Below are 16,372 nucleotides of genomic sequence, written 5' to 3'. Positions count from 1 at the left end.
CCACTTGCTAGAAAAGCAAACGTGAATAATGTAATTAACCAATTTTAACAGTTAAAACATAGTAATGATAATTGACGAGAAATAAATTCCGAATTTAATACAGTGTAAATATAAGCAATGTGATACTAATTACTCCCACAAATCTGAAGTCACAATTACATGAGCTACTAGAATACTACATACATTGTCTGAAGCAAATACAATTGTTTGAAGCTAGATAAGCAGTAAAAATAGGAAATGCAAGGGGACTTCAAGGTCTGCGAATGCCAGCAGATCTACCTCAAGTCTCTGAAGTGAAAGTGATCCAAGCCGACACACCTCTAAGCACTGCTGGCACCAATACCAATATTTACACAAGAAGTGCAGAAGTGTAGCATGAGTACAACCGACCCAATGTACTCCATAAGTGTTGAGCCTAACCTCGACGAGGTAGTGATGAAGCTATGACAAGACACCTACGTAAAAACCCTGTACAAATATATATAAAGCAGCAAAATAACAAGTAGAACGATAAAATATTATATATATATATAAAGCAGCAAAAATAACAAGAAAAATAATAAAATATTAACTAGGAGGGAACATGCGAAGGGGAGATAACATAGAAACTACAAGTACGAAATCACTGAATGTCATCCTCCGAAATAAAGAACAATGTAACTAAGTAAATCACCAAAGTCGAAAATCGAACGAGGTAATGAAATGAAAATGGAATCGCCCTTCGTAATTTTACTCGCTTCCCCACCATATAATATCATGAATATAATGGCAAGGAATTACCCTTCGTACTTTTACTTATCGATACGGCATCACCCTTCGTACTCTTACTTTCAAATCTCTCAATATATGATAATGAATGCACATAATGCACGGAAACACCCATCGTTCTTTTCTCTCTTCCTCACCAAGCAACAATACAAATACGAATAATAAAAATCAAGACGGGGACAATTTCACTTCAATTATTAGGGCTTCAGATTTGCATAAAAATAATCCCCGAATTTGCATTTGAAGGCTTCTAGAAGGTTTTGGACATAATTGGTGAAAGTTGGCAACTTGAAGGTTTGGAAGAGCCATAAGTTTGACAAGGAGTTGACTTTGATGATATCGATTTCGGATTGTTGTTCTAGGAGTTGGAATAGGTTTGTTATGTTATTTAAAACTTGTGTGTAAAATTTGAGGTCATTCTTAGTTGGTTTGATATGGTTCAGCATGAGTTTTGGAAGTTGAAATTTCAAAAGTTTATTAAGTTTGATTTGAGGTGCGATTTGAAATTTTGATGTTATTATGTGTGATTTGAGGCCTCTAGCAGGTCTGTGTTATGTTTTGGGACTTGTTGGTATATTCAGACAGGGCCTTGCGGGGCTCAGGTGAGTTTCAGGGTGGCGTCAGATAATTTCATATGGGTTTTGTGTTCTTGGTTTGCTGGTATCAGGTAAGACATTGTGACCGCGAGCAGGCGAGCGCATTCGCGAAGTGGCAAATGAGCCGGATGAGTTTTTTTCTATGCATTCGTGGTAGAGGGACCGCGTTCGCGAAGGCTGTTTATGGACTGGGTGCTTTAAGCTTTACGTTTGCGACTTGGAGTCCGTGTTCGCGTATTGTGAACTGAGTTGTGCATCGTATTCGCGAGGTGTGGGATGCAAACGCGAAGGGATTTTGTGGCAGTGACTTTTTGTGCTTCGTAATCTCGAAGCTCTTCCCACGATCACGATAGGTACCCCTGAAGTAGTGTTATAAAGTACTCTATTTTGAAGGTTTTGGTTATTTTATCACATTTGAGTTATAAAGCTCGGATTTGGGAATTTTGGAGGCGATTTTCACGATTTGGATTGGGGTAAGTATTTTTTACTCGAATTTGATTATATTATGTAATTTCATCTTCATATTTGGCATTGATTGGTGAATTTAAAAGATAAATTGGGCATTTTGTCTAAACTTTTCTAACGTGAATATTTGAGATTGGAACATCGATTCAGAGTCTGATTTGAGTGAAATGAGTATGGTTGGACTTGTATTCTAATGAGTTGTCAGAAATTGTGAATTTATTGAGTTCCAGGTTGCAGGCCCGGGTTTAGTTTTAGTATTTGATTAAATATTCAACCTTTATGGTTTGGGTTTGTTTTCTATGGCATTATTTGATGTTTTGAGTTGCTTTTGGCTAGTTTTGTCCGTTCGGAAGTCTGTTCGCTTGAGACAGAATTTCTAGAGTATTGTTTTGGCTTTATCGGTAATGGTTGTGCTTGTTCGAGGTAAGTAGAATATCTAAATTTGAATTTGGAGGGAATTATCCCTAATAACTATGATATTTGAGATGGGTTGGGGGTGACACACGTGCTATGTGGCAGGCGTGTGTGCGTGCATTGAGGTATTCATGATTCATGTAGTTCTTAGGATATTATGTGCCTTGTTTTGCTAGCATGCTATTTTGATATCATATTTTCTCCATTTATATGACTACTTGAGATATTATTCATGCTAGAAATCATGTCTAGGCCACCTACTTAATTGGTTGAGATATGATATGATAGGGCTATTTTCGCCATGTTGAGCTATTTACCTTAGCCGTAGTCATACTCTACAGTTATGATAGTTGCATCTGCATGTTATATATTTGTATCTATACACTTTTGATATAATGTGTCACATGTTATTGGTGTCATTGTATGCGACACGAGTTTGAGTTGTATTTGAGGCACATTGTGATATTCTGTGTTATATACTTGGATTACGTTTCTGTGAGATGTTGGCATATGGAGACTTGAGTGGATTGATGACTGAGGTGGGCCGTAAAGCCATATTCTGAGTTATGTTGGATTGGGTTGCATACTGCAACAGTTATATTGGTATTGAGGTGACGCTTATGCCAGGCCCCACTTTGGGCTAAATAGTACTGATTTTAAGGATACGCGTACATCTGGCCCCCCGATTGGGCTATGTGATATTGATTAGCACTTGGGTCAGGATCTGCCCCTACGGAGTCTGATATTTATAGTGATGGCATACATAGTGATTAATACACACATGCTTTGGTGAGGAAAATTTATGCCAGGTACACGTACAATGCCGAGTGATTGTGTGTGTGATTAAGGCGGGGCATTTGAGCTAGGAACATTGGGCGTGCTAAGTGTGGTTATTCTTGATGGTATCACTATGAAATTATTTACTTGACATGTATATTTCACATATAGGCATAGAGATGTATTTTCCTCATGCTAGATGGTAATATGACATTTGATGACTTGACATGTATATTGACATGTGGGCATAGAGATGTATTTTTCTCCTGCTAACTAGTAAGCAAAAAATCTTATCTGATGTTGTGAATTTTAAAACACAGTCCTTTTTTTTAAACTCATGTTTAATTGATTTTAGTGGTAAGATTTGGACGTTGATTATTATACTTGAAAAGCATGTGTACTTTTCCGTAATTGTGAACGAGCTGAGCATGATATCTTTTAAGTATTCACTCTTAATATCTTCATTATATTATTGGCTACTGGCATTGGAATATGACCATCTTCCGAGCTCGTCACTACTTTCGATATGAGATTAGATTTGTTGCTTATTGAGTATATGGGGTCGGTTGTACTCATACTACACTTCTGCATCTTGAGTGCAGATCTTGGAGCTGATGTTGCTGGGTATGTGGGGACATAGCATTGAAGATGTACATGCTTTCCGAATATCTCTACCTCTTATCCTTGGTAGCCTTAGATTTGTAATCTGTTTATGTATATTTCTAACGGATGTTGTATTTATTTTTATACCAGCTTTGTCTAAGTTTCAGTGGCTCATGACTCATACTACCAATCATGGGTTGATGTATAAAAATTTAGTTATTTAATTTATTGATTCTTTCTATGCTTAGTAGAGTTGTATTGATTATTGTTTGGCTTACCTAGCGGGTTAGGATAGGCGCCATCGTGATAAGTTGAATTTTGGATCATGACAAGAAAGCATTAAAATGAGGAAACGGGGCTCAAATACACAAAATGACCCGCCAGGTCATTACAATTTCACAACATAATTCTTTATAGATTTAGATTTATATTAGTTTAAAGTTAGGTCTTGTATGCACTAGTTTGACTTTAGTCCATCGTAGAGTTTCCAACTTGGCTCGGCCCAAGGTCTCTCCTTAGACCCTACATTACCTTAAATACACCTTTTACACTCTTTATCATATTCACATGATGTTTTACTAGTCCATAACCTCTTTCATCATGCAAAAATGATATTTCCTATATTCATAGTGCGCATCAAAGTGTTCGCTAAATTAAAAAACTTCGGAGCGCTACATTCTCCCCACTTAGAATCATTTATCCTCAAATGACATTCCTTGATCTTATTCGAGTCCAAAAGTTTAATACTGAAGCCTTTTTTCTCTTACAATTCCTTAAGCCTCAAATTTTGACCAACTCCCCAAATTTTCAAAAACAATTGATAAAGTTTCCTTTATTTTTAGGCCTATCCAAATTTTTTAGCTGCCAGCAAGATGCAAGAATACAATATAAAAGGCCCAACACAACTCTACTTATTATAACTATAGCAATAAATTCCTCCACAATCTCATATGACCTAAATCGTTACCATATAGCCACTCTCGACATTACAAGAATAAAGTCAATTATAATAAGAGAAGTCTAGCAACCAAAGCAATAAATGAATCAACTAAAACACTAGGTCTCGTCGAATCTTAACTCATATTAAGGATAAAATGTTACTCATTCGCTCCATGGAGAAAATATGATGCGCACCAAACTAGAAGAGAATTCTAGAAATAGTCATACATGTGGTCACGAACAAGTGCCAGTATCAAATTTTCATATTCTCTTCGGCCTTTCAAGTTGCCTCCTAAACATCATGGTTATGTCATAACACTTTAATTGAAACTATGTCTTTAGTCCTCCACCTTCAAATTTGTTTATCAGGATTTTCAAGTGGTTCTTCCTCCTAAGTCAAACAATCATTTATTTGTACCACCTCCATTGAGATGATATGAGAGGGATCGATCTTGTATCCTCGTAGCATTGATACATGAAAAATAGGTGAATTAAAGCCATTGATGCAGGTAATTCTAGCATGTAGGCCACTTCACTAATCCTTTCCAATATTTGATACGGACCAATGAATTTAGGACTTAGCTTGCCCTTTTCCCAAACCTAATAACACCATTCATTAGAGACACCTTCAAGAATACTTGATCAACCTCTTGGAACTCCAACTTATGTCGATGTACATCAATATAACATTTTTGTCTGCTTTGAGCGGTCTTAAGTCATTGTTGAATCAAATCCACCTTCTCCAAGGCATCATGCACACGATTGGGGCCAAGTAATCCTACCTCAGTTGGCTCATACTGTCACACCCAAACCTTAGGAGGTGTATCCATCACCCGGTGCCCTAAGGCCTGAGCGTACCAATCTTGATACATGTAATGTACTCAACCATACATGGGCCGACAAGGCCTCTGACTACTGATTAGCTGATCAAAAGATAGAACCACCTAAATGCTGAAAAGGCCCAACATACTTATATATGCCACAAGGCCGACAAGGCCAATATAATCATAACAAGTCCACTAAGAAGGTCGACAAAGTCACGCAAGAATACATATACAAAACGACTATCTACAAGCCTCTAGAGAGTACAAAAACAACATCTTGTAGGGGAAAGACCCTGACATAACCAACTATGTATATACATATGACCAGCATACCTATCAACTCACTAAACAGCTCCAGAAGAAGAGAGCATGACAACCTTTAACTAAGTCGAGTCACCTACTACGAGGTATCGTCTGAATCTCCACCTGTACCTCTGTGCATGAAACATAGTGCCTCAGCAAGGGGTCACCAATACAAAATATGTACTGAATATACAAGGTAGGTAACACACATCAATAAAATATAGAATGTGAAGGAAAAGTACATAAGTCAATATGAAACTCATAACAATACACTATCACAATCATGGATATATCTATATACATGTCTGTAAAAATCAAGCCATTAAACTGGAACATATAATATAGTATCAAGCCACTATTTGGGGAAAATCATGTCATATGATACCGTATCCGGCCTCGAAGAGTACTTGGTAATGTCTCATGTCATATCATACGATATCCAACCTCGACGAGGACTCTGTTTTACCCAACATTAATAGGACTCGATAATGTCAAAACCAATTGCAATGGTGTGCACATATAAGTGCAGTACACCATCAAGTATAGAGTACATCGATAAGAAAATAGATACATATAATGCAAGAAATAACTCTGAAGGGACTTATGGATTTGATCGGAGTGACTCAAGGTTGTTATCCTCCGATTATCATTATGTAATTGTTTCTGTATCAATTATCCGGGAGCTAATAAGGATCATACGAAGACATAAGATTCAAAGGATATCAAGGTCGGAAGTGATCCCGACAAAGAGCAGTAGGAGTCATGAACTATAACAATGTGAAACAATGAGGTTCAAATGCTTTAATCTTGAGAATAGAGTTCATTTTGAAGTAACAACGTTATGGTTACGATCTTTGTAGATCATGCCAAAATAAAGAAGGAGTGAGCCTTAACATACCTTTAATGTTTGCCTAACGACTCATAGTATATCTTCCCGAAGACTTCAATATACATTAAGATAGTAAAACTTGTAGTTAATGCCATTGAAGGACTTACAAACATGTTTCTAGGCTAGTAGGTCACGCATAGAAAATTAGACAGCATTTCCTCTATAAAATACCATTGACATCCAACTCAAATCAGCATAAAAACAATAAAGACAACATCAACAATAAAAAAACAAAGAAACTATATAAAGAACCAGCCGAAACCTAGATAAAAATCCGTCCAAAACAGTCCATAAGCTTACACTTCCACCTTCACTTTCAACTCATAGTTTTTACATGTTTTCTTCTTCATTTCACTTAATTGATACAACAACAATAACATGCCCAGTATTATCCCCCACCGTGGGGTTTGGGGATACCTGAATAATTTTTAAAAAAGCAGCCACAACATAATCATGTTATATTCCTTAATTTCCAGCCGTCACAAATCATATTTATTACCTTAAAACAGCCCAACAAAACAATAGCCACATCTTAGAGTATTTAAGTGCTATCTTGTAGTGTTTTGCTTCAAACAACCTTAAACACTTGTAAAAGCTTTATCACAGGCAAAGAGATAATATAATTATCTTATACAACAACTGCAACTCTAAATACAAGCTTCTCTTATCTAACAACAATCCTTAATGTCATTAAAACATCATAAAAGCACTTTCCACTATACCTTTACGAGGTTCTTGATTTTAGAAATAGGTAGTTTATCTTAGAAATAACACTTAAGCCTTTGAGAGATCTTAGAGAGCCTTTGGAGATATGGGTGTGCTCTGGTCGAAAATAAGAGAGATAAGCTTTATACAACAAAAGGATAAGCTTCCACCACCTAGGTGGCTCCCATAGGGGCTACCTGCATAGTCTCGGAAAAAAAAAGCAAACATCTCTCTACTCCGATATCGTATTGATGAACAGTTTAATGCATTGAAAACTAGACTCGTAGGTCTTAAATTTTGTGGGAGGATAACCCCGTAAATCTAGGCACCCTGAGAGAAAAGCCTAGAAACATTAAACCAAAATTTTCAGTAAAACCATGAAAGTAACTTGCGAAAACATGAACATACTCTAGGCCTTAAATCACACCAAAACACATCAAAACTATGAATCACACCCCAGTTCAAGTCTAATGAATTAATTAACATTTCCAAATTCAAAACTTGTGCCGAACAAGCCTAAACAACTCTGAATGACCTCAAATTTTGCACACAACTCCCAAATGATACAACAGACCTATACCATCTCTCGGAATCACAATCTCCCGATATCAATAAAGTCAACCCTCGGTCAAACCTATCAACCTTCCAATCCTTCAACTTTCCAACTTCCGCCAATTCACACCAAAACAAGCTATGGACCTCCAATTCACTTCCAAACAGATACCTAAGTCTAAAATCATCATACAAAGCTATTAGAGCCATCAAAACACCATTCCAGAGTTGTCTACACAAAAGTAAAACTCCGGTCAACACTCAACTAAGTCCTTCAACCAAGTGATTAAGTGTCCCAAATCAATTCAAAACTCACCCGAAACCAAACCAATCACCCCAAAAAATTACGTAACCATAAATATAGATGTGTAGAATATCAAATAAGGGAATATGTCATGCCCCGACCTTGGGGAGAGTGACCGGTGCTCAATTGAGATATCCCAGTCAAGCAAGCATATTCAATGCCTACTACCAAAACTTACCCTTGAATAAAGTGAAGTTGCATTTCCATTAATTAGACAATAAGAAGATCATATGAACAAGACAATTTCATTACCATTGGTTACTTCATTTATAATTCTCAAAATACATTACACATTCATAGTTTGAAGTGGAACATGTGATACAAATACAACATTTCTAGTTTGACTTTCCCATATACAACCGACACTATGTACGGAGCCTCTAACGGATGTAGAAGAGTACTATGATAGTGCTGGCAATAAAGCCCCGGCTATACCTCAAAATATTATACATAAGGGACAAAAGGTACAGGACCCCGAAATGAAGTGGGGCTCACCAAGTCAGCTGAGAAGAGGGTGTACCGCTATCACTGATCGATGTCGCCTATTTTGGAACCACCTGCATCCATTAAAGATGCAGCGTCCCTGGCAAAAGGGATGTTAGTACATAAGGAATAGTACTAGTATGTGTCACGCCTCTTTTTCTCGCGAAATAAGGTTTCGACATGTGATAACTCTTTTAGAAGAAGGTGTTAAAAGAGAGAGTCACCACATAACAGCTTTTAGGTGCGTTAGGGCACCTATTTGCAAATAACTTTGGTTTACCAGTTTACATTACTAAAGATCGGGTAAGAGATCAAATTACCTCGAAGAGAAGGTGTTAGGCACTCTTCGAGGTCCGCAACTGTGGGTCCCGGCCGAACCCGAATTATGTGAATTAGTCAGACAAACAAATACAAAGAAAGCAAGAAGTTTGGGAAGTTTTATTAAACACAAATAATTAATTTAAAGACAAGATGGGGGGATCCTAAATTTTTTAGCCTAAAGGATCACCCCATGCAAAATAAATAATACTAACTCCCTCAAGATGGGGTGTTAATTCAGCAGGCACAGACTATCATCTCCTGCTACCTGATTACTATCTTTAAGTTGTTATCTAAAGCCCACTAGTTGATTCTAAACCGTGCCTTATGCGTGAACTACCAATCCTATGCCTATGGCCCAGGAGGCGTTTGGACCTCTATTTTGGATAGTTGTAGACTTAACTTAGGCTACTCAAAAATAATAAAACTAGGCGACATACAAAACAAGTTGAACTTCATATAAAAGTAATTATGGGCTCAAGTTATCCTCCACACTTAGACAACAAATGCACGCGAACAAATTGTCACATTAAGCATTAAACAGTTTCATTATTGGGTCAAATTAAATCCATTAAGCCCTATAGATATGGTTTCTATGTGAGCTCGTGTAGGCAGTTTCAGATGTAAGGTGCCATCTTATAGACTAGATTACACAGTTGTTACATGCTGATTTTTGAGATTACATGTTTCTAAACCATAGGGATACTGTGTCTAAGTTATTTACGCAATAGAGGGAGCAATGAAATTTATTGGAAAACCCCAGAATTACCCATGTTTTCTGATAGTGGCATGAATAAGCAGTAAATATCGTTTGAGAAATTCAACATTAACAATTTAGAGCGAATAGTTATACCCTATAGGCAGGATCTCTAATGATCGGTGCTTGGAGCCAATTTTATTATGATTAGCCCCCTATAAACATGTTTTCTAAGTGAGCATTATGATACAATAGCAAATGGCATAATTAAAATCCTATAGGCATGGTTTCTAGTGCATATGTTGCAGTTACGTGATTTGAAAGAAAGTTCAGTAGTATTTTGTGTCTTATAGGCAAGTTTTCTAGTAACACGTAGCAGTAGGAATAATTAAAGCATTTAAACTCATGTTTTGCTAGTAGACGAGTAGTGTGAGTGTGTGCTTCTCCTAATGACATGATTTCTATAGTCCACATAGAAATTGAATGGCATATATAGCAAGTAAATCATTGAATCGTATAGGCATGTTTTCTACCCTTGCACACAAATATTAGAATCTACCCATTCCCCATTTTTACTAACACCCCAATTGTTATTTACAAAGTTATTACAGACCCAATGATAAAGTAATTACAAACGTGGAATAAATAATGATAGTAGACCCACAACAGGGCCAAAAGAAATACCCAGCATTGTCTCGGCCTTCAGCAGCATACCTAGACTTCCAACAAGGAGCCATAATTACCAACACAACCTAGAATCCATAGAAGAAATTAAGCTAGATCACACAATCATAGATTGACCAACCAATTTATGTATTCAATAGATCATAGGAAGAAAGAGTTGAGTGTTAGGAATAGTGCAGGTCTCAGTAGTAGAGGGAGTGACTAAAGGACCCCAAATCCTAGTGTGTCAGAGTTCACAAGAGTCTCAAACGGACCCCGAGCAATGCTCATAATAGGGAGATAAGTAGTAAGAGCCTTGGTGGCATTGGATTTCAGCCGGTCAAGAATGATAGGTTCAGAATAACATGAGTAAAGAATGGGAGAGAGTGCACAATGGTTAAGGGACAAAAGTTGAGGAAATACACTCAAAGCTTAGAGTAGACATAGCAAAGTTGAGAACACAGAGCAAATAGGTCACAAGACTTAGAAGCAGGTTCAACAAGACTCAGATGCAGGTTCAACACTTAGCAAAATAACAAGTTTGCATGATTAACAAAGATTATCATACATAGATGCATAATACTAAACAAGTTTAAAACCTAAAAGGTCCAGGTTATGCTAAGTATGTATCCTAGTATCAAAAGACAGCCATGTTAACTCATATCATAAAGCAGAAAGTGTCAAACATGGTATGGGAACACAAACTAAGATGGATATTCTAAAGGTTTCTAACAGTTACTAAGGATATATGACTAAGTAAAACCGGGATATGCTGTGAGACACACTATCAGGGAAGTAGATTATAGTTGATAGAAAAAGTATTAACACATGTTAAACACATTTTATGCAAGACAATCATTGCAGAGATTCAGAGCAGTACGAAATAGTAAACATATTTGGAGCCTTTAGGCATCAATATACTAATTAAACGAGCTTAAGGGGGTCAGATTATCCCAGTTAGACTTAGACAATCTCAAAACTAGCAGGATTAGGTGAAAGTTGAATGCTAAAGAGGCTTAAACAAGTGTAAAGTTAACAGAGTTGCACACAAAGGGTAGCCCAGAAACACATTAAGTAATGCATTTTAGAAGTGAGGATATATGCAAATCACAAGCACATGAGAACGAAATTGCAAAGCCAAGTGTCTTACCAGTTAAACAGACAGTAAGAAGGAACAAAAGTTCCACAAGAACCCAGAATCTTAATGAGTCAAAGTTCCCAAGAGCTTCAAAGGAACCACAGGAAATGCGACCAAGAAAAGTTGAATAATAGAATCCCAGTGGCCTTGGCTTTTAGCCGGCCAAGAAATAAGCACAGAACAAGAGAATGAGGGAACAACATAACAATAGCTTCAAATATTTAGTGAAAATGTAGCGATTAAGGTTCGTGTTAAAGTGGAATTGGGAAGGGTTTATAGAGTAGTAGAAATTAAACACCCAAACAAGGAAAATCATCAAACAAATACGAGAAAGGAAAGAATATATTAGAATAAATTAGAATTGCCTTTAGGGCATAACTAGAGGAGTTCAGTAAATCAACAGGGAATAACAAATAATACTACAAAATAAAGGAATACAGAAGATTAAACAAAGAATAAGGAAAATATCATACCAAAAATTATTTAGAGTCAGATTTAGGGTAAAATAAGGAGACATGGCAGACTAAACAGAAATATGAAAAAAATAGTCAAACACAGAAAATGAAAAGTATCAATCAAGAACCAGTAAGAAATAAGAGAAAATCTCAAACCCGAGTTGGGTCCAGTTGCTTGAAAACCCAAATTAAAGGTGCAAATCGCTCCTTGTTGAGCATATCTAGATGGAAAACCGCCTAAAATCAAAAGATTCGAGTCATTCCAGTCCAATTTTGTAAATGGTACTTGCCATAGTTACCCTCGGGGCTCCAAACCAAACATGCACGCAAGTCCAAAAATATCATACGGACTTGATCATGCGATCAAATCATCAAAATAACATCAACAACTATGAATTAAGCCTCAAATTCATGAAATCACTCAAGAACATTGAAATTACTATTTTCTCAACTATACGTCCGATTTATTCCAAATCAATTCCGATATTTACCAAATTTTATAGATTCAGCTTAGTTAATATTTTAAACTTGTACCGAGCTCCAGAACCAAGATACGGGCCTGATACCATCAAGAAATTACATAAATTCTCTTCTAAAAGCCTTTGTATTTTCTAGCAAACAATTTTATTTAAAAATTTATTTCTCGGGATTGGGGACCTCGGAATCCGATTCTGGGCACACGCCCAAGTCCCATATTTTACTACGGACCCTATGAGACCGTCGGATCACGGGTCATGGGTATGAGACCCTACCAAGAATGTTAACCAAAGTCAACTTTAATCAATTTTAAAGGCCATTTTCCTTAATTCACTTAGTTTTTCACATAAAAGCTTTCCGAAAACGCGCTCGGACTGCACACACAAATCGAGGTGAGTAAAAAGAGGTTTTTAAGGCCTCAGAACACAGAATTTACTTTCAAAACGAGTGATGACCCAAGTAAAAATAGCAAACACACTTAATGATTAAGATCTACATTGTTAAGAGTCATACTTTAAAACAAACACACGTAATGTCCAAGATCTGAATGATTCAGATTTAGACCTCCATTAAGTACAAATAAATGAGACTTAAATGCACTTACTTTATAAATCTGAATCTTAATTATTTAAATCTTAATCATTAAGTGCATTTTTTTTTATAATCACTTAATGGGTCTGAATAGACCTGGATGATTAAGATCTATAATAAAGATTTGATTTTATTTAGATGATATCATCCATATTCACTACTAACCACTGATACTATCTACCATTATTATTATCACCATGCACCATCCACCACCACCATACTCAACTACTAGCATCGACCACCACTATACTCGAACGCCACCACCGACCACCACCATTCTCAACCATAGCCGCAATTGCCATCATTATCAACTACTGTCACCCCACCATTGTCGACTACCATCACCCACCATTGCAACCACTAGTAATTAACACCACCACCATCATCCTAAATAACAACCACCTGCCCACACACCTTAACTACTACTACCAACCATCATCACCACCATCATCAATCATAGCTGCCACTATTTAACATTATAAACTACCACTATCCATCACCATCTTCCTCAACCACAACTACTATTACCAATCAACACTAGCTACTCTGTAGAACCACTAACATTGACCAAAAACACCACCAACCATCACCTTCTATCAGTATTCACAAGCACCACTCTTAGCCATCATTAACCAACTATTATATTATTATTTTAAAAATTTTGTTAATAAAATATTAAATTAATCAGTATTTTATTTGAATTTTTTATTCATTAACTTTTAAGTACAAATAAATTTTACATTCAGATGTTGAAAAAAATAAACCATTTTAATCATTTAGTATTCATATATTTAATACATATCTTAATATTCAGATGTGTATTCGGATTCAGACATTTTTATCTAATATACATCTTAATATTCAGATGTGCATTTAAATCCAAAAACCTTAATCTTTTAAACAAATGAGGGTTTAGTGCCCTAGATCATTTGAAACACATTGATAAGGTCGTTTAGATCTCATATATCATACTTTCTTATGTTCACAGTTATGACCTATAAGTCATAACAGGTACCAGCAAGCACAAACAAAATAAGATTCCACCAATGATCTCCATCTTCTCACGAGTCTGTCAACTTGAAGTCAATTCACATGTTAAGTAGGCCTTTAGTTTGAAAAGTATAGTTCAAAAGGTTATGAGTTGTTTCTTTGTGTTGGAATGGAAATTAGGTGATGTAAAGACTTCAGAAACTTACCGATTGGAATATCTGGTTCTTTTGAGTTGTAGGAGGTTGTATTGAATCATATGTGACTTGTGTTAATGAGGAAATGATAATACAATGCGGTTTCTTGGTACTTGTGTTGTTAACGGTTTGTATATAGAAGAGTGGTTGAGACAGGTGGTTTTAAGATTTTTTAATGACTGAATAGAAGTTAGAAGAGGTCAAATTCAGATGGCTGGAAGACTTACTACCTATTATAGAAAGTTTTGAAATGGTTTGGGTGTCTACTGATAGGCCTATTGAGAAAGTGAATTCTATGTCGAATCAAATTTGCTTATGCAGTGCAACATTTACCACAAATATATCATCTGGAATGATTTTATGCCACTTAAAAGATTTTATGTTGCATAAGGTGCTTGTTTTATCAGATTTGTTAAGAGTGAAAGCTCACCATGTGATTATTGTAGTTATGTTAGGTGGTTTGGGTGCACATGCTGAGTTGGGTTGAGTTGCTTAGCTTTTGCATAACAGACATATAAAGGAAGTTGTAAAGATACTCTGAGACTTGTTGAGAAAGGATACCACCAACTCGACGAGTCATTGGGTGATAAGTTGGTTTCTATAAATTTTCCATATTTTGGTTATTACTTGTATGGTGCAAAAACCATGTCATTTGAGATTACATATGGAATTTGGTGTGATTAGTCGGTCGAGTAGTTTGTACTTGATGAGACAAAGTTAACGGACTTAAAACTAGCACGATCAGATTTGGATAAGGTATGTTGGAAAAAAGAATGCTAATAAGCAGTTCAAAATAGAAAAAATTTCTTATTGGATGAGATCAACACATGACTTGTTTCTATGGTGGTGGTTATAAATTTATACAAGTTTCTTTCATCGCTAAGAGTGTTAAAATAAGGATCTATTTTAGTTGGGGCATTTTGACCGATATTGGATTTGGAAAAGAGCAATTTATGTGACCAAGAGGTTGACTATGGATATAAAAGACGTGGGATGTATTATGTGGTTATGTTCCAATAGTTCATTTATAACTCGACATAGGTTATTGATATTTATACAGTGAATATATACTAGAATCGGATCTTAGAAGAAGATCCGGGTATTGAAATTGGGTTTATAGGCTTATAAGCTAAAGTTGAAGGAGGAATTTTCAGTAAGATATGTCAATGGATGTATATAGATATAGGCTACATGAGATCACCCGTGAGAATATGTATGATGAGTTTATACAACTATTTGATGGTTTTGGAATAATTTTTGGCACGTTCAAGGAGGAACATATGTTTAAGTAGGTATAAAGACCCGACCGGTCATTTTGCGTATTAGAACCTCGTTTCCCTATTTGATGTTTCTTGTATGTGTATATGATGTTTTACAACTTGTGGGGATGATTTGTTTGGTTTCAGGAGGGTTTGAGAGTGAATTGGAACACTTAGTTTTATTTTGGAAGCCTTAAGTTATAAGAGTTAACCCAGGTTTGACTTTTGAATAGACGACCCCGTATTAGTGATTTGATGATTCTAATAGATTTTTATGATAAATTTTTACTTAGGCGTATGTTCAAATTCAGATTTGGAGGTTCCTAGAAGGTTTTGGCTCTATTTGTCGAAAGTTGGCAATTTGAAGAATTGGAGAGTTCTTAAGTTTGATCGATGGTTGATTTTGATATTATCGGACTCTAATTATTGTACTGAGACTTAGGATAAGTTTTTATTGGTGAATCGAAGTTTTATGAAAAGTTTGGTTGAGATCTGAGATACATAGGCATCAATCAAACGCTTGGTTAAAAGTTTGAGAGTTTATGAACTTAAGAGAGTACAATGCATAGTTTAGCCTTTGATTCTTAGATGTGATATTTTTGTATGTGTTTGGAGGCTTTGGATAGGTTCAGATAGTGTTAATGGACTTGTTGGTATGATTTGATGGGATCCCGAGTTTCTCGGGTGAGTTTCGGACCACCCAGAGCATGTTTGTGATGGCTGATTTCTGCTGGTGTCTAGTGTTCATCGCATTCGTGAGCGGAGTCTTGTGTTCGTAATGAAGGAGTTGGGCTAGGGGTCATTTGTTCTTCTCATTTACGCTGGGTGACTCGCATTCCCAAAGGCTTATGGAAGTGGTGCTTTGTATTTGCATTAAGGGATACGCGTTTGCAAAGAAAAAGTTGAGGTTGCGAGATAGGACTTTGCCTTTGCGAAGGCAGTGCCATGTTAACGATGAAGACTGGGCA

Source organism: Nicotiana tabacum, chromosome 20 (genome assembly GCF_000715075.1).
Source record: "Nicotiana tabacum cultivar K326 chromosome 20, ASM71507v2, whole genome shotgun sequence".
NCBI lineage: Eukaryota > Viridiplantae > Streptophyta > Magnoliopsida > Solanales > Solanaceae > Nicotiana > Nicotiana tabacum.
This window is presented reverse-complemented; position numbering follows the sequence as displayed.